The 20,218-nt window shown below is 45.0% G+C and overlaps 1 pseudogene; it reads left to right on the forward strand.

Annotated features, from left to right (window-relative positions):
• Window positions 1-6,495: 6,495 nt before the first annotated feature.
• LOC101611556 lies at window positions 6,496-18,371 on the forward strand (annotated as a pseudogene).
• Window positions 18,372-20,218: the final 1,847 nt, after the last annotated feature.

Below are 20,218 nucleotides of genomic sequence, written 5' to 3' on the forward strand. Positions count from 1 at the left end.
GCAGGCTCTGCAAGCAAGACCGTTTAACTGCTGAACCATCTTCCCAGCATGAGGCAGGGTCTCTTGTTGGCCCCAGCTTATTCCCGGCTAGCTGGCCCACAATCTCGTGGGTATTGGCCTGTCTCTACCTGCCCTCTCCCCCTGCTAGGGTTGCAAAGGTGCTCCGCTGTGTCTGGTTTTACTTGGATTCTAAGGACCAGAACTCAGGTTGTCTGTGATCAAGTGCTTTGACCCACGGAGCCACTTCCCAACCCCTCCTAGGATTCGAGACTTTGAAATGTGGCCAGACCCATTCTCTCTCTCCCTCCCCCAAATGAAATAAATAAAATTAAAAAATCAGATGCAGCCAGGGGTGGTGGCGCACACCTTTAATACCAGCACTCGGGAGGCAGAGGTAGGAAGATTGCCATGATTTCGAGGCCACCCTGAGACTCCATAGTGAATTCCAGGTCAGCCTGGGCTAGAGTGAGACCCTACCTCAAAAAACCAAAAAATAAAAATAAAAAAAAATTCAGATGCACAAGGTGGAGCATGTGTCTAGAGTTCCTTCACAGCAGCTAAAGGTCCTGGTGCACACATATTCTCTCTCTCTCTCCCTACATATATGTGTGTGTGTGTGTATGTGTATGTATGTATGTGTGTGTGTATCTATATATATATCTGCCTTGAATGCAGTACAAAGAAATGAGAAGGTAACAATTCAAACCAGAGTCTATTTGACTACAAAGTCATTCCAGTTGGTCAAGTCCACGCATTATGTGTGGTCAGGGGTCCCCATCCAAGCATCTCTGGAGAGGGGAGATGTCGTCGCTGTGGCTCACAGTAAGCGAGTGCTCCAGGGTTCTTCCTGCATGTGCTCCTCACCAGGGCGTTTAATGGTGGGTCATGGTTCCTGCTTGGTTGCCTGAAGGGTTTCCTGCTCCTAAGCCCAAGCTGGTATCCTACCGAGTGGTGACCTCGGGCCCTGAGGCCACTGACCTGGAGGCAGAGAGAAGGAGTGGCAGATCCTTTCCTGCTCGGTTTGGACTGGCAAACCAGAATAATTCTGGCAGCAGGGCTCATAGAATCGGCCTGCACCAGCCTTCTAGAACCTTCTAGAACTATTCCTTCTCAAACACTGTATTTGATGTAGAGCTTTTTTTATTATTATTATTTTGCCGATTTCTCACTCACGCCTCCTGTTTTCTGCCACAGACACCTGAAGAAGGAGAACAAGACCTTGCTGAATCTCTTGCCTGTGCTCACTGTCTGCCTGTGGACTGAGGGAGGCTCGGGAGATTAAGCCTTCAAAGGCTCGCTAGGCCCCCTGCATGACGTGAGCAGCAAACCACTGCTGGGGACAGGGGTCTCTAGCCCAGTAACTTCCCTGCAGGTTCACTCCAGACCCACAGCTGTCATCCTGGAGCCGAACTTCCCCCAGCACAGCTGCCCGTGAGCCACTCAGGCCGGGCAAACTCACTGGATTGATGGAGGCCTTCCTCTGTCTGCGGTGGCTCAGTCTGGAGTGGCTAGAAAGGGTCACCCCAAGCAAAGTCATGCAATAGCGGCCCCAAACCCTTTTACTAGATGGACTGCACTCACTGGCTACTTATTTCCTCCTTTATGCTCCAACTTTGAAAGAATCTTGCCTGCCCTTAAAGTGCTTCCTAGCTCTTTGGTCTTTCGGCAAAAGTCTTTACTCTCTTCAAGGTCCTGTAAAAATAATTAGTACGCGTGTGTGTGTGTGTGTGTGTGTGTGTGTATAGGTGGGTGTTTGCATTGTGTGTGATATGTAGGTGGGTGTTTGTATTATGTATGGGTGTGATATGTAGGTGGGTTATTGTGTGCATGTAGGATGTAGGTGGGTTTGCACTGTGTCTGTGTGCATGTGCGTGTAGTATCTGCACACATACACTCATGCAGAGGCCAGAGGAGAAAGTCGCATGTCCTCCTCCATTGCTCTCCTGCCTTGTCTCCTCGTGACAGGGTCTCACTGAAACTGGAGCTCACCACTTTTCTGTTAGGCTGACTAACCAGGGAGCCTAAGGGATCCTCTTGTCTCTGCCTCCCTCAGTGCCAGAGTTACAGGCACATATGACCGTGTCTGTCCTTTTCCTTGGGCGCCAGAGACCAAGCCGGGTCCTCATGCCTGCACAGCAAGCGCTCTTCCCTGTTGAGCCCTCTCTTCTTCCCAGCTACGGGTAGAACTTAGCTTCTCCAAGAAATTTGCAAATAAGTTTTCCCCACTACTGGCCGTCACACTCCAAGTGTTTTACAATGGTAATAATGACAGCTTTCTTCCTAAAGTTATATGGTTTTCTATTTACGTAGATAATATCATATGGCCCAACATTTATTTTTGTTTTGTGCATACATGTGTATGGGGTGTGCATGTATGAGTGTGTTCTTTGTGTGTGTGTGTGTGTGTGTGTGTGTGTGTGTGTGTGTGTGTGTGGTGTGGGCGTGCACATGCATATGGAAGCTAGAGGTTAGTGGTGGTGTCTTATTATCACGCTGTGTATTTTGGTCTTTGAGATAGGGTCTCTCCCTGAACCCAGAACTCACCAATTTGGCTACACTACCTAGCCAGTAAGCCCAAGGGTTTCCTGTCTCTTCCTCCCCAGCACTGGGATTACAGGCCACACACAACCACATTTTCGTGGGAAGTGGAAATCTGAACTCAGGTCCTCATGCTTATATAGCAACCACATTGCTCACTGAGTCATCCCCCAGGCCCCAGGACCCAGCACATAAGTGGCCACTGGGGAACTGGAGAGACGGCTCTGTGGATAAAGGAGCTTGCTTGCAAAGTGTGACGGCCCAGCTTTGATTTCCCAGTACCCATAAAGCCAGACACACAAAGTGGCACTTGTGGCGGTTTGATTCAAGTGTCCCCATAAACTTAGGTGTTCTGAATTCTAGGTTCCAAGCTGATGGAGATTTGGGGAGTAACGCCTCCTGAAGGGAGTGTATTGTTGGGGGTGGGCTTAAGGGTGTTATAGCCAGTGTCCTTTTTGTTAGTGTTTGGCACACTCTCCTGTTGCTGTTGTCCACCTTCTGTGGGCCAGGGGTGATGTCCACCCTCTGCTCATACCAGTGTTTTCCCCTGCCATCGTGGAGCTTCCCCTCAGGCCTGTAAGCCAAAATAAACCTCTTTTTCCCACAAGCTGCTCTTGGCCAGGTGATTTCTACCAGTAATGCGAACCTGACTGCAACATGCCTGGAAGTCATTTTCAGCAGCAAGGGGCCCCGGGACGCTCATGCCCATTCTCTCTCACACACATAAACAAATAATAGACACTGGGCTACAACAATCAGGTGAAGCTCTTTTTGTCCCTGTTTACAGATCCCAACTCAGGGGCACTCTACCCAGTTCCTCTTGTTTCCTTCTGAGCCTTGCATATGGCCTTTCAAGTACTACACAGCAAGTGTGACAACTTTAACATATATTATGTGCCTCCACTTTTCTCTATTTAAGATGGGGTCTCACTACGTACCCCAGGCTGGCCTTGAACTCGGCATCCTAAATGCCTGGATTCCAGGCATGTGCCACCATGCTTGGCTTATACTAAGAAGTTTATATGTATTATTTCATTGTATTGGCCCAACAACTTCATGACATAGAAATTCCTGTTACCCACATTTTGCAACTGAAGAAACAGGATCTCAGAAAAGGAAGGAACTTGCCTGGGACTGCGTCGCCATGATACACAGAATGGGAATTGCTGACTCCTGCTATCTGACTGCGGAGCTCAAGCTCTTAACCACCATGCTGGCTGCCTCCTGAGGATTAACTGTCTCACATATGCACGCTCTGTCTTGCCAGCTGGGTCAAAGGGACCCAGGGATAAACGAGGGCTGGCCTCAAGCTCCTGATCCTTCCTCCTGTGTCTTCCACCACCTTGAGTTGTCATATGTGAGTGTCATGCATGTACGTGCACATGCATGTTCTCATGTGTGGGGCTCATACATGTGGAGGACTGTGTGTGCACATGCATACATGGAGGCCGGAGGTTGATAGTGAATGTCTTCCTCCATTATCCTCCACCATATTTTTTAAATATATTCATGTTCATTTATTTATTTATTTGACAGAGAGGGAGAGAGAGAGACAGCGCATGAGCCAGGGCCTCCAGCCACTGCAAAGGAACTCCAGATGCGTGCGCCCCCTTGTGCATCTGGCTAACATGAGTCCTGGGGAATTGAACCTGGGTCCTTTGACTTTGCAGGCAAATGCCTTGACTGCTAAGCCATCCCTCCAGCCCATATGTTTATTTTTTTATTTGAGGGGGAAGGGAGCAAATGTGTGTGTCAGGGCCTCCAGCCACTGCAAACCAACTCCAGATGCATGAACCATCTTGTGTATCTGGCTTACGTGCATGCTGGAGAATTGAACCTGGGTCCTTTGGTTTTGCAGGCAAGTGCCTTAACTGCTAAGCCAGCCCTCCACCATATTTTTTTGAGACAATGTCCCTCACTGGACCTGAAGCTCACCAATCTGGCTACACTAGCTAACAAACCCCCGGGATCCTGTGGTCTCCATCTCCCCTGGGATTACAGGCACTTACTGTCATGCCCACCCAGCTTGTATGTGAGTACTGAAGATCCAAACTCAGGTCCTCATGCTTCTGAGGTGAGCTGTCTCCCCAGCCCTCCTATGTCTTTGTAAAATCATATTCTCTGTCTGCAGCTGTGTTGTAGTTTCCTTATGTTGCTGGGATGAAACAGCCAACCAAAAGCACCTTATGGGTGGAAAGGAAGGATTTATTTTCATTTACAGTCTCGAGGGGAAGCTTCCTGACGGCAGTGGACAGCATAGCATAAGCAGAGGCTGGACGTCACCTCTACCACAGTAGGAGGTAACAGCAGCAAGAGACTAGGCAAAGCTAACACTGGACAGCTAGGGGCCAATAAACCTCAAGGTCTAGCCCCAACAACACACTTCCTCAGCAAGTCTTCATTTCTCAAATTGCCACCAGCATGGGCACAAGCATTCAGAACATAGGAGTTTATGGGGACACCTGACTCAAACCACCACCGGCTGATTTATGCAGAACAGCAAAGCACATAAGAAATGCCCAGGTGATGTTGGGCACAAAACACACCTAACTTTTCCCAAACACAGGAAATGCTACAAGAGGTCCCTGAAAATAAGCATAAGGCTACAGGCTCTCTTGCCTTGTGTTCTGGGCTAGATTTGGAAAGGAATAGTTGGTCACTTATTAGCTCTTCAAAGAAATAGTTGTTAGGGACTTGTAAGATATTTTAGTGGTCAAAAACATTTGCTTGCCAAGCCTGCTGGCTCAGGTTCAATTCCCTAGTACCTACGTGAAGTCAGATGCACAAAGTGGTGTATGCATCTAGAGTTTGTCTGCAGCAGAAGAGGCCCTGTGTTCATATTCAATCTCTCTCTCTCTTTTTACAAATAAATCAAAGTAAAAACGTTTTTAAAATATGCATGGACAGTTGGTCTTAAAGTAGTAATGACGCTCCCCTGGGATTAACAAACTTAAATGCAAAGTGACTAAACACTGTGGGAACTTTGTCTGGAATGCCTGCACCCCACGCACCTGGTTTATGCAAAACCCAGATCCAGACAGTCTCACAGTAATTCCTTTACTCCTTCCAAGTACCTAACGGGGTCTCTCATGATGCTCCCATCATTGATGTTCTGTAAGTTTTTTGGCATATGTAGCAGACAGCCTCATGTCACTGGGATGAGCCTCCGACCAGACACAGTTTATGGGAAGAAGGGATTTATTGAAATTTACGGATCCAGGGGATGTTCCATAATGGCAGAAGAAGCTGGCCAGCTTTTACAGGACCAAACAGAGAGAAAAGCCAAAAGCAAGAGAGAGAAAGGAAGAAAGAAAGAAAGAAAGAGAGAGAGAGAGAGAGAGAGAGAGAGAAAGAAAGAAAGAAAGAAAGAAAGAAAGAAAGAAAGAAAGAAAGAAAGAAAGAAAGAAAGAGAGATACCTGGCAGCCAAACCACAGGCACTTTACATCTCTTAGACTGAAATTCAGGTCCACCCCCAGTGACACCTCCTCCAGCCAGGTAGCCTGAAATCCAAGAAGCTTTAATAAATCTCCGAAATCTTTTGGGAGACGTCTATTCAAACAACCACAGCATATGCGTGTGTTTGTGGTGTGTGTAGTGTGTACATGTGTGTATACAGGTGCATGCTCCGTACGAGTGTACATATGGAGGCCAGAGGAAAGCTCGAGGTGTTCTCCCCAACCCTGTTTTTAATTTTTTCATAACACATTGCGCCTCTAATCAAATGATGTAAATTATCCTGTCTACTGCATTTGTTTTCATTGTCTGACTCCTCCAGCGTGAGCCTCTGGGGGACAGGGCTCTTTGGTGCTTCTTTTCACTGGGATATCCTGAACCCTTAGAGCAGTTCCTGGCTTGTGGAAAATACTCAACAAATGTTTGTTGCACTTCCGGTCAAGATGGCAACCGCCTAGCTGCACTACAAACAACAAGGGAAAAAAAAGGTACCAAATGCCAAAATGGCACGTGGGGTTGTATTGGAGGTCAAGTTGGAGGAAGAGAAGATACGTGACCAAGACAAGGATACACTTCCACCCCCTCCAGAGCAAGATCCTTCTGCCCAGACTGCCAAACTCCTGTGAGACACAACAGACAAATCACTGGGTGTGATACCTTCGTCCTTTTCCTCATAGCAGACAAGAAATAGCCTGAATATTCAGATTAAGAATGTTTCATTTGACTTTCAGCCCCAACATTGCAAGGGTTTACATTTTCAATGGTAATGTGTCAAACCCATCTTGGTCTGAATGAGGAATCCTAATTAAAACCAGGATGCAAGCCATGCATAAGCTGGGTTGGAAATACTTCCCAACACATAGGTCTCAGAACCAACAATATTTCAAAAAACCAAACATGCCTGTGAAGATGACTCTAAGGAAAGCATGGCTTCGTTAGTCACATGGTGAGACACCAGAGGCATCCCATATGCTCAATGATGTGGAAATGGTTAAATACTTTATGCTATGTTTAGTGGATTATATATCATAGCCCCTCAAAATTATTGATCCTGAGAAATGCCTAATGATGTGGGGAATGTTCACAAAATAATATTAAATGGAAAAAAAACAGTATTAAAAACACACACATAATTCCAATTTGGCAAAATGTTATGAGCGTATTTGTACACACATGTGTATGTGCATGTGTATATTCTTATGTACAACTGCTAAAAACTATTCCTATGTTATGTCACTATAGAGGGGTTTGTAGATATCTCTTATTTACTTACCTAGCTATTTCCTAGTTTTCTGCAATGAATATGCATCATTTTTATGATTAGAGAAAAAGGAAAACATAAAGATTTTTTTTAGCCTAAAAAAAAAAAATGTTTGTTGCAGGAATAATTTTTCAGACAAGGAAACAGATCAAATGACTTAGCCTAGATAATGTGCTAGTGAACATCAGCATGAAGACGAGAACCATTTGTTTATTTGTTTGTTTTTTGTCTTCCACACCAGATGTCTTCGGTACCGCCATAATTTCGTTGTATGTGTAATATGTGTAGGGCCTGTGTGTGTGTGTGTGTGTGTGTGTGTGCAGATGTGCAGCTCCATGTGCATATGTGAAGAAACTAGAAGGTGCTGAGTATCTTCCTCGATGGCTCTTCCACCTTGTTTACCTGACACAGTCTCTCACTGGGCCTGGGGCTCCTTGATTGCTTTGTTGTTGTTTGTTAGTCTAGCTGACTAGGGAGTCCTCACCATCCATCCTCCTGTCTCCACTCCCCCGCCCTCTGCATTGCTATGATTACAGGCACATGGGCCATGCCTGGCTTTTTATGTGGCTACTGGGTATTAAACTCAGTTTCCTGTGTGTGAACAACAAGCTCACTTACCCTGTGAGCTATCTCCCCAGCCCCGAGGTCATAGGTTTCACAATAGAAGAGTGTACGTCTAGGATTGAAGAATCTAGATGAAACTGCGAAAAGACAAGATAATGGAACCCTGAAAATGACAGCAAGTAAAAACGAAAAAGCATAGATGTGAGTGGTTGTGTTGATGCCCCCTCGCCGAGTCAAGGACCTGAGACTGCTGTCAGTTTACCTAGTGAAATAAGAGTCATAGTCAATGTGCGGAGACAGAAGTTTCAACCCTCATTATACACGAACTGAAGATTCCTTCTCGGCTGTCACTGCGGCTCCTGACATGCCAGTGACGACAAGCGGAAGCCTCAGATGGCCCTTTTGGCTCTGGCAGATGTGGAGATGCATGAGCATGGGGTGCTGATTTGGGCTTGGATGTTAAAATGTGAGCATGTCCAGAGGAAACCTAAAGAAAGTGCCATCTCCTTCTCAGTCCAAGGCCAAAGCCCCTGTGATTCATGAAGTTCAGTCCAGAACTTCTCATATCCCAACCCTATCTCCTTGTCTTGTCTTGAAGCAAAACAAGACAAGCCTGAACTGAACTTCTGGTGACGTTCCTTCTCCCATCAGGTACTCTTTCTTTTCCCCACCTGGGCAGGTGTGTCAATGCAAAATAATGAGAACCTTCCAAAGATCTCCCAAATCAGCCTGCTATTTATGCATGCCAAAGCACCCCCAAAAAGTGGCTCAAACCAGTAGGCATTTTAGTTATTCAAGTTGGTGAGTCATCCGGGCAGTTCTAGGATGTGAGTCAGGCTCAGATGACTTCAGCGAGCCCTGAAGCACTCTCTGACTGTAGATGCTCATGTGGACGCAGCTAGCTGGGTGACTGGGTATGAGCATCAAGAATAGTCTCCTATGAGTGCAAACTGGTCCAACCACTATGGAAATCAATATGGGGACGCCTGGGAAAGATGAAAATTGAGCCACAAACTGACCTCACCTTATTGCCATGGTCTCCATCTTGATGAAACTTCTCTCTTTCAAAACAGTAATGGTGGGCTAGAGAAATGGCTAAGTGTGTTAAGGCACTTGCCTGTGAAGCCTAAGGACCCAGGTTCAATTCCTCATTACTCATGTAAGCCAGATACACAACATGGTGCATGTGTCTGGAGTTTGTTTGTGGTGGCTAGAAGCCCTAGTGAGACCCATTCTCTCTCTCTCTCTCTCTCTCTCTCTCTCTCCCTCTCTCTCAAATAAATAAGTAAATGAAATATTTTTAAAAGCTGGGTGGTGGTGGTGCACACCTTTAATCCCAGTACTTGGGAGGCAGAGGTAGGAGGATTGCTGAGAGTTCAGGGCCACACTGAAACTACATAGTGAATTCCACATCAGCCTCAGGGAGATGGAAAGAAAGTTTTCATTAAGCTCCAAGATCAGTTAGAGACTGTCTTAAGGAAATAAAGTGGAAACGTGAAAGAGAAGAATATTCGACTTCCTCTGCTGGCCACCACACACCTGCACACAGGTGCACACATCTGTACACACATGTATTCACTACACACACCACCAGCACTACACATGCTATGCACGTGCCCAAGAAACTAAGCTCAATATATATATTTTTTTTCCAAAATGTGGTTCTATCTTTCTTTTTCTTCCATTAACAGCTTCATACTTCTGACAACTAGTGGGGCTCAAAGTTGAGGACTATTCCCCACCTCCTCTGCTCTGGGCTCCCTACAAACCAGGAGGAAGTCCCCTCAGTTCTGCCTTGCAAGTGTCTGGGTGATCCCTCCTACTGCCCGAGTTTAGGCTCTCACCCTCTGTTACCCAAACCAAGGCCAGAACCTTCCATTTGTTCCCATGACCCCTTTCTGCAGCCAGTGATTTTTCTGAAATGCAAACACAGTAGTTACACCTCTGCATTATATACTTCTCCTGGGTCATTTTAACCACAAGGAAATCTAAATGTTTTATAGTCATGGCTACTGGTTATATAATAAAGAAATGTACTTTATGTCATTTTTGAAAAGAGGGGCTGGAGAGATGGCTCAGCAGTTAAGCTGCCTGCCAGCAAAGTCTCTAAGGACCCAACTTCGCTTTCCCCGTAAAACCAGATGTACAAGGTGGCGCATGCGTCTGGAGTTCCTTTGCAATGGCTAGAGGCTCTGGTGTGCCCATTATCTCTTTCTATCTTCCTCTCTCTCTCTCTCTCTCTCTCTCAAATAAACAAATAAAGATTTTCAGGCTGGAGAGAAGGCTCAGTGGGTAAATTCCTTGCCACTCAAGCTGGAGTACCCAAGTTCGATCTTCACACCAAGTTGGCAGATAAGCAAGGTCCAGCTCACCCCATGGGACAGGTGCAACATGTTAGATTGGGATCATGGCTGGGTCCAGGCTCCAGGGGAACCAATTCAAACAAAGTGAGGCTGGGAATCCAGATAAGTGTTGGCAACATAATCTCTGAACGAGTTACACAGATGAAGCCTGACCACAGACGCAGAGGGTAGCAGGAGGCCAGGAGCTGAACCAAACCATGGAAAGGAAACTCTAATGAATGACTCAGTCAGAGAAGGACGAGGCACAGTGGAAGAAGAAAGGGGTGGGGAGAAAGTCCTGATGGAAATGCTCATGACCTGAGTTTGTATCATGACAAAGTAGATGGAAAGGGATTGTTACTAGTGATGTCATGGAAAGTAATGGTGGGAACCTCTTGAATCAGGTATTGGATTCCTGACCCACTGAATTGGTTAGCATAATACTTTGGTTGTGTGGTTTTGTTTCATGGTGCCAGGGATCAAGCCCAGGGCTTTGGGCATGCTATGCAAGTGCTCTACTACTAAGCTACCTTGCCAGCCCTACTTCATTGTTTTATGCCCCTAAGATTTCGAATAATTTGTTTCACAGACTTAACTCCTGGAATATCATTTTAAAAATTTTTTTGTTTATTTTTATTTATTTGAGAGTGACAGACAGAGAAATAAAGAGACAGTTAGAGACAGACAGAGAGAGAGAGAGAGAGAGAGAGAATGGGCACACCAGGGCCTCCAGCCACTGCAAATGAACTCCAGACACATGCACCCCCTTGCGCATCTGGCTAGCGTGGGTCCTGGGGAATCAAGCCTCAAACCAGGGTCCTTAGGCTTCACAGGCAAGCGCTTAACCACTAAGCCATGTCTCCAGCCCTGAAATACCAATTTTTATAAGCTTCAGTTTCAATTTTAAGATGAAGTCCAAGGGCAACGTTTTTCTTAAACTACTATAGAAAACAGGAACCCATTTTAAATGGATTTACTTTACATTTCTTTTTTTTTAATTTATTTGCACGAGCATGTGTGTATGTGCACACTTGTGCATCAGGGTCATTTGGTGCTGCAAACAAATGTCCATCAGCCTTTTGTGGGTATTAGGAGATTGAACCCAGGCAAGCAGGCTGTGTAATTAAGGAACTTTAACTGCTGAACCATCTCTCTGGGCCCTGATTTAACGCTTTCTACTATCAAACCTCCTACTACCAGCCCCACTGCTGGATGTGCCCCACCAGGGCGGGTTGTGAGATTGGTGGAAGCTGCCGCTGCAGAGCCAGGGCTGGGAGGAGACAGTTACAAAAGGACTTAACCCCAGTGTGGATGGTCGCAGGATCCCGTAGGAAGAGAACAGCATTCAATGCCAAATGTTCCTAGGTTATAACTCCTATTCAGTTGTTATGTGATCTTGGGCACGTCACTATTTTCCTGAGCCTGTTTCCTTGCTTGCCATGGAGTCCCTAAACTTCCTTTTAAGGCTTGCCTGGTGGGTGGTAATGTATGGAAAGTAGTCAGAAATGTTACTTTCTGGCTGAGGATGCCCTTCCACCACAAGGTCCACTCTCGATCATTGTGAGAAGGACTGTTTGAAATTCATGAAAACAAAATGAGAGGAGGTGATCAATATCCACCCGTCGCAGCTTTAGATCTTTTCTTTCTCATTTCACTCCTTTCTGTGTAGTTTAGTGTTTTGAACAGACATATGCATGGGGTAGTAGGTCAGTTTCTCCTGGAGTGTCATCTCTAGTAATAAGCCCTGGAACTTGTGAGAAGAATTGATATTCAATCCGGACTCATCATGAAATGGAGGGTAACTCACTGTTAGAGCACTGGCCTAGCATGGAAAGCACTGGCTTTGATCTTCAGCACTAAACAATAACAAAAAGGGGGGACTGGAGAGATGGCCTAGAGGTTAAGACACTTGCCTGCAAAGCCTAAGGACCCATGTTCAGTAGATCCAGATCCCATGTAAGCCAGATGCACAAAGGTGAGGCAAACACAAGGTCGCACATGTCCACTAGGTGGCGCAAGCACCCAGAGTTCAATGTGGCTGAGGCCCTGGTGTGCCAATTCTCTCTCTGTCTCTGTCTCACTTGCTCTAAAATAAAAATAAATAAATAAATAATTTTTTTTTAATGGTGCCAAGATCAAAATGGGTGATGTCTGCTCAGGAGAGGTAAGTGGTATCATCATAGCCTACTTTTGAAAAACAATGAATCTCTCTCCTAAACACACTCATGCTATCTTCCTCTCCCAGTACCCCTTACGCAACCCCTTGGCAGAAGCGTAGAGCCTGAATACAATCAACAGTTCACACATCCCCGACGACTTTTTAGCTTTTCCTATGTTAAATGCAAAACTAAATAGCTGAAGTTCTAGAAGTTATGTGGCCACAGATGATAAGAATAAAGATCAAAATTGACAAGCAGATCCCTCTGATCTTGAAGCTGGAGCTCTGCCCACAGTAGAATTTCTCAAAGGGGGTGTGGTGCCAAGAATCACCCAAGGCTTGTTCCAGGAATAGGGATAGAGCACCCTTTCCTGGAAGTAACACGTGGAATGAATATCAACTACAGAACACTGCAAGTTTGTCTGGAAGGAGCTCAAGGGTGGCGCATCTTTACCGAGCAAGGACAGAGGAAAGCACTGAAAGCGATGCTTTGTGGAGAAGCAGATGAGGGTGGAAGGCTGGGTAACCTTGAGCAATTTACTTACTCAGCCTTCCTTTTACTTGATTCCCTATAAACAGGAATACAATAATCATCAGCAACTGCACAGCTGTGTGGGGGATCAGGTGGAGAGTGTTTATGAAGAGCTCTGTGCAGGGGATAACACATAAAAAGTCCTTAATATACAAATGTCACAATCCATCCTAAAGCGAATGGTTAAGATTATCTGCTCCTCACTTCCACATGGGGGACTGGGTGCTGGCAGAAACACACGAGGAGGAAGTCCAGACCCATGGAATACATTTGCATGTGCTTATTCTTTTCACTTGACCAGGAAAATGTAGGCAATTAATGTCTGAAAAGAATCTGAGGGAAATGAGAGCGGAGTCAAGTAGTCCCTTGTACAAATGACATGCGACCTTAAAGCCACCAAAGCCATGTTGGTTATGCTAAGACTATGCCCAGAGTGCCTCATTAAGACGTTCCTCACAAAAGCTCTAACGCCCATGGAAAACCATTTTCTTCTCCCTTCCTGTGAAGTCACTCATGTTGCCTCTGAAAGGAAACATTCAAATAAACAACACTACAGTATAATTAATAATGTTCCTTCCTCAGTTTCCTACCTGTTGTATACTTAATGATATTCCACCATGCCGAGAGCCCTGTGGAAAAGAATACCCTACCTACCCTGCCTTTGTTTATTTTGTTTGGTTGTGTTTTTTTTTCCTTCCTTGGAGGCAGCCATTAGAAACTTTCTGGAAAGTAGAATTTGTTTGGAAATCTACTACACTCACTCCAGCACTTTGACCTCCCTAATATTCTTCTAATGTGAGTTGTTTGTATGACAAGGTTTGTATATGGATGCTTCTGTCCATGCAACCAGAGAGGAAATGTTCCTGTCTAGGCTAATTTGGAATCAAATAGCCTAGAAATTCTAACCTTAGAAAAACTAGTACATAGGGATATTGGGACCATACACCCAGCGATTCAAGAGGGGTGTGTGTATGCGTATGTGTATTCCTGTGTGTGAGTGTAGGCCCCCACACACCACAGTGCATGTGTGGGGGTCAGAGGATAACTTTGGGTATAAGTTCTCACCTTCTTCCTCAGTGGAGGGAGGGTCTCCAGTCATTGTTCACCACTGTACTTGTCAGGCTAGCTGGCCCGTGAGTGTCTGGAAACTTCTCCTGCCTTGCCTCCCTCCTCACATAGGTAGATGGGGAGTATAGATATCTACCACAGCATCTGGCTTTGTATACATGTTCTGGGGATCTAACCCAAGAGGCACTCTTACTTGTATGACAAGTACCACTGAGCCACCTCCCTATCCCAGACTTTCTTTTCTCTGCTGTTCAGCCAGCACAGATGTTCCATCGTTTGGTGACGTCTTCATCAAATAAGGCTTTTGGAATTCTCATTAATTAGTGAGCATGCTGTCAGAGCCCATGTGCAACTCTATAGTCTGGGCCATCCCTACCTGTGTATCAATTCTTGGTCTTGATTCCAAGACACCCAAGAACGTCACGATCTCTGTCAGGTCTGTCTCCAGGACACTTGTGAAAATACACTTTAGCCTGTCCTATGGCCTGTTAGCTACGGCTTTAGGTATGGGGTATCTCTTCTAGCAGACTTTGTGGGTGCATTTCTTATATTAAAAAGATGTCTTATCAGTGAGTGTCAATTATAATGAAGCATTTTTAGAGAGGCTTGATAATATTAGAACCAGGGAACAGTGGCCTCTGAGGCACGAGCCAGGCAGCTGCATTTTATTAACCTGAGTCAGGGTGTTAAGCAGATTTCCAGACTTGATTGACAGAACCCTTTCAGCACAAACCCTGGAAAACTATTAGGAGAACAGAATCCCATGGAGGCATTCTGCCTGTAATAGTTTAATACAGAAATGCATCTGATGAGTGCACGCTGAGCTCATATCGTTTCCAGAGTGAGTGGCAATGTGGCTCCAGTGTCATTTACCACAACCAATTATGGTACCTCCTGACAACATTTAAAACGGGACCGGTCCAAGAAAAGTACTCTCAGAATTGAGGTCTAGAGGCAAAGTCTCAGAATTGTCAGTAGTTCTCATACCCACATTTTCTTCAATAGGAGGGAATGGGGGGGAAAAAAAGAGGGGAGGAAGAGAAAAGAGGAAGGAGGAGAAAACATAACTTTGAGGGGCAAAAGTTTGAATGAATGTATAAAACACGTGATAGTACTATAACTTGATTACCTTTCATCCTTTTAATACCCTTTCCCATTTTTGTAAACCTAAATATAAGAGTTGGCTAGTCTTTTTTTCTTTGGCATGTGCATGTATGTAGTAGGCATATTGTGGTGTTTGTGTGTGATATGCACATGCGTGTGCAGATATGGTGCCCTGTGTGCACGAAGATGCTACAGGAGAATGCAGAGCGTCCCCGACCATTGTTCACCACTTGTTGTCTTTGAAACAGTCTCTTTATTGATTCTGGAGCTTGCTGTTTCCAGGAGCCTCAGAAATTCTCTGGTCTTTGCTCCCCACAGAACTGGGGTTACAGACATGATCCAACTATTTATGTGAGTCCTGGGGAATTGAACTCAGCCATCTCAGGCCTTCATGCTTGTGCAGGAAACACTCTTAACCAACAAAACATCTCTCTAGCTCACAGTCTTTTTTTTTTTTTTTAGGTATCCAATTAACATTCCAAAATTAGAGAACATGTTCTCAGTCCTCTGTACCATTCTTTTCTCCTACAAAAGGCACTGGTTCTGATGAGTAAGTAGCCCTATGACATAAAACATCTGCTATAAAGCCACTGTTGCATTCCAAAAGTTCTCTCCAGTAGCAACACAGTCTGACCTCTTAAACCAACCGAGAGATGTCTTCTAGATTCTTCTAGATGCAACAGATAGCTGTTGCTACCTTCCAAATTCACTACCACAAATTTCATTGGATGTTACGCTAGAAATACCTGTGAAATCAAATATTTTTATTTTCCTGTTTTAATAGCTTCATTGACTTATTAGAATATAAATGTAGTATATGTTTGTTGTCTAAAAGAACCCCAGAAAATATAGAAGGCAATGAAAACCAACGATATTATCTAGAGCTAAGACCTGCAAATCAGACTCAAAAAGAAAAATATTTTCAGATCATACACATTGTAGTATAAATTGTTTCTTGTCATTCAGCATCCTACAAACATTTTTCTGTGTCAATAAATATACAGCCACATCACATATTTAAAGCTGTGAATTATTGTACCATCACTTTAATTAATCTTTTGATGAGCATTTATATTCTTCTGTTCCCTTTGGTTCCTCTATTAAAAATAATACTCTACACCAGCGCATATCTTCAATCCCAACATTTGGGAGACAGAGGTAGGAGGATCACTGTGAGTTTATTTTTGAATAAAATGAAGCCAGCCTAGGACTACAGATGAGTTCCAGGTGATTCTGGGCTAGACTGAGACTCTACCTTGAATTAAAAAAAAAAAAAAAACAGTAATATTCCAATGACATCCTATCCATCAATGACCCTTAAACTTTAATGTGACAAAGAACCATGTAGCTGACCTCCCGCACCACCCAGGAATGTCTTCTAGCCATGTCATATGGCCCGTGTCACTTCAGAATTCACCGCCACACATTTCATTGGATGTTACACTGGGATTACCTGCACAGATCAGATATTTTTTAAATATGCATATTTAAATTTATTTGAGAGAGAGAGAGAATGGGCATGCCAGGGCTTCTGGCCACTGCAAATGAACTCCAGATGCATGCGCCCAGCTTGTGCATCTGGCTTACATGGGTACTGGGGAATCAAACCTGGATTCTTTGGCTTTTCAGGCAAGCACCTTAAGTGCTAAGCCATCTCTCCAGCTCCCAAGATCAGTCATTCTTATTTTCCTGTTTTCAGTAGTTTTATTGAATTAGTAGGATATAAAAGTAATACCTGTGTATTGAGGAAAAAAAGTATGGATATTGAGTCACACATCTAGAGTTGCTTGCTTCAATAAGGAAGGCATGAGACTCAGTGCTGCGGCTTGGATCAGGTGTCCCCCATAAACTCATGTGTTTTGAATGCTTAGTCCCCAGCCAATGACAATTTGAGAGGCACCTTGCTGGAGGGGGTGTCTTGTTGGGAGGGTCAGGCCTGAGACTGCTATAGCCAGCTCCCCCTTGTAGAATTCAGCCACTCGCCTGCTGCTGTTTCTCCCCCTGTTGTGGCAGAGGTGATGTTCAGCTTCTGCTCATGCCATGCTTTCCCCTGCCATCATGAAGCTTCCCATCAAGACTGTAAGCCAAAATGCTTCTTCCCATCAGCTACTTTGGGTCAGATGCTTTGTCCCAGCAATGAAAAGGCAGCTGCAACACCCAGGAATCTGAATGACAAGCACTGATGTTTATGTGATGACCCTCAAAGCACACTTTGAGAATCATGAATTTATGTAAACTTATCTAATGATTTCCTTAAAATAAAGTTCTAGCTAGTTTTTATTTTGACAAAGTTTATGTCATGCATTCCAGCAGTCTGCCTTGTTTGTAGTGATCATTAAGGTTTTCTTTAAAAATGTGATTGGGGGCTGGAGAGATTTGCTTAGTGGTTAAGGCATTTGCCTGCAAAGCCAAAGGGCCCAGGTTCAATTCCCCAAAACCCATGTAAGCCAGATTCACAAGGGGCACATGCATCTGGAGTTTGTTTACAGTGGCTATAGGCCCTGGCATGCCTATTCCCTCTCTATCTCTTCTCTCTCTCTCTTTCTCTCTCCTTGCAAATAAATAAATAAACAAATTTTTAAGTGATCAGTCTGTGAAAGTAGGGAGGTCCTCTAAGGAAGGATGTATGTTTACAAAGTGAACAGGGGAACAGGGTAAGTCTACTCAGGAGTCCTCAGAATCTGCCCTTCAGGTACCTGAGGGAGGCACAAATCCTTCCATTTTTCCACTGAAATCCAGCCATGTGAAGAGTTGAGGTAGGATGGGTGTGAGAGCGAATACTTTACCTTGACCGGGAAAGTTGGTTCTGAGAGAGAGGAGGCCTGCGCTGCCATCTGCACAGGTTGCTAAGGACAAAAGGGTCATTAGATGAGATGGCTACACTTCCACCATCCTCTTCAATAAAGTTTTCATTTCATTCTCTGTAATGAGGTGGCCAAGCAGACACCAAAATACAAATCTTTGTGAAGATCCTGACGGGCAAGACCATCACCCTAAAGGTCGAACCCAGTGACACCATCGAGAATGTCAGAGCCAAGATCTAAGACGAGGCAGGCATCCCACCTTCAGACCAGCAGCAGCTGATATTCCTGGCAATTGGCTGGAGGACGGCTGCAGTCTCTGACTACAGCATCGAGAAGGAGTCCGCACATGCAGGGTGGCATCTCCGAGATGGCCCAGCTTGCCCAGAGGCACAAGTGCAACAAGACGATAGGCTGCAAGCGCCACGCTCATCTGCACCCCGCGCTGTGACTTGCCGTAAGAAGTGTGGCCACACCAACAACCTTTGCCCCAGGAAGAAGGTCAAGCAAAGCCACGGCCTTGGGGCCCTAATAAACCTCCCTACATAGTCTGCAGCAGGAAAAAAAAAAAAGTTTTCATTTGAAGAACATCCTGTTTCCATGCTAAGTTTTCCAGAAGGCTGAGAAGTGGGAGTAAAAGAATACAGGTATTTCTTCATCTCCCAGATACGGGCATGGTTATGGTAGTATATATGCCAACCCAAATAAACAAAGGTAGACACACAGTGCACCATTTATAATCTCTAAACTCCAAGACTACAAGCTTCACAAAAAAAAGAGCAATTCAAGCTCGGTGGTTAAAAGTGCTTGCTTGAAAACCCTGATGACCTGGGTCCAGTTTTCCAGTACCCACATAGTCAGGTACACAAAACGGCACATGTGTCTGGAGTTCGTTTGCAATGGCAAGAAGCCCTGGCATGCCCAGTCTGTGTTCTCTCTTTCTCTCTCCCATTGCAAATAAATAAAAAAATAAATAAAGAGAAAGAAGCAGAGAGAGAGAGAAAATAAGCACACCGGAGCCTCCAGCCACTGCAAACAAACTCCAGACACGTGTCCCCTTGTGCATCTGGCTAATGTGGGTCCTAGGGAATCGAGCCTCGAACCGGGATCCTTAGGCTTCACAGGCAAGCGCTTAACCACTAAGCCATCTCTCCAGCCCTAGTTTAATTCTTCATGTCATCTGTGGACATGTCCATACAACTTGGAACCACAGATATCCTTCCCAAAGAAATCTTAAACGTATTTCAAATAATTCAATGTCCATTTGTACCATGAAAATTGCACAGCTTCTTCAGAGTGGAAACCAGCTGAGTCTCTGGCGCCCTGAACCCTGCGCACAGAAAAGTAACACACACCCTAAAGGCTACTCCCGGTGCACAGCACAGTGAGAGCGACAAAGGTCGGCTGTGCCACCACAGAGATGTGTTCAAACAGAGCAATCTCCACGCACCAGCCATCCTGTCTCCATGAGGTCATATAACCTCTGTGGGCTCCATTGCTGTTCTACCTGTGAAATGGGGGAAATAGCTCATTGAGTTGTTGTGAAAATTAAATGACGACATCACATAATTAATCAACATGACATGTCGTTGGTGTATAACTGATACACAATATATGTTTCTTCTTTTTCCCTCAGGCTAAAAATTTCTATACCCTTCTGACGCAGCCTGAACCACCTATTCTAAATAAATGTATTTTCAGTAGCGCCTATTTGAGCCACTCACCAACAAGTCTGTATTAATTCAGAACCTGGGTTGGCGATGTGAGAGAATTTAAATCTGTGGACTGAGAAATGCCCCCATTTCTTCTTTAGAAATGGGGGTAGCACCATGTCCTTCATAGTTCCTGTCATGCCAGTTTGGTTCTGGACTTATCAATGACTTCCATCGTGGAACCTCTGTCACCTCAGCTTCCTGGGATGGCCCAAGAATGCATGACATCACCATTCTCCAACAAGAACACAAAGCATCTAAATGTCTGAGCTTCCCCCAGACACTGGCACTTTGCTACTAGCCATGATGCCAATCCGTGTGCAGTGGCCTTTTCAGGCAGACGGGCACGTGACTGCAAAACGGTCGCATCAGCTCTGCATTTCACCAGGATCCGTATTTAAAATCTCTGACAGATTGCTAATGAGCTGGTGTTGGAATTACAGAGTAGTCTGTTATCATTTGTCCATTCACAGTTTCCTCACCAGCCCATCTGTGCTCAGAGCCCAGCCACCTCGGAGCGTGCAGGCTGGGACAGTTTCTCCATTTACACCTTTTGCCTTCAGAGGCCTCTGGGAAAGTCTGTCCCTAATTAAAGATCTTAACAAACATATTGCCAGATTTCCAACACTGTTATTAAACTGCTCTCTTTGTCAGAAAAGGTGCTGGTTTTTAGCAGTTTGGAGA

Source organism: Jaculus jaculus, chromosome 19 (assembly GCF_020740685.1).
Source record: "Jaculus jaculus isolate mJacJac1 chromosome 19, mJacJac1.mat.Y.cur, whole genome shotgun sequence".
Lineage (NCBI taxonomy): Eukaryota > Metazoa > Chordata > Mammalia > Rodentia > Dipodidae > Jaculus > Jaculus jaculus.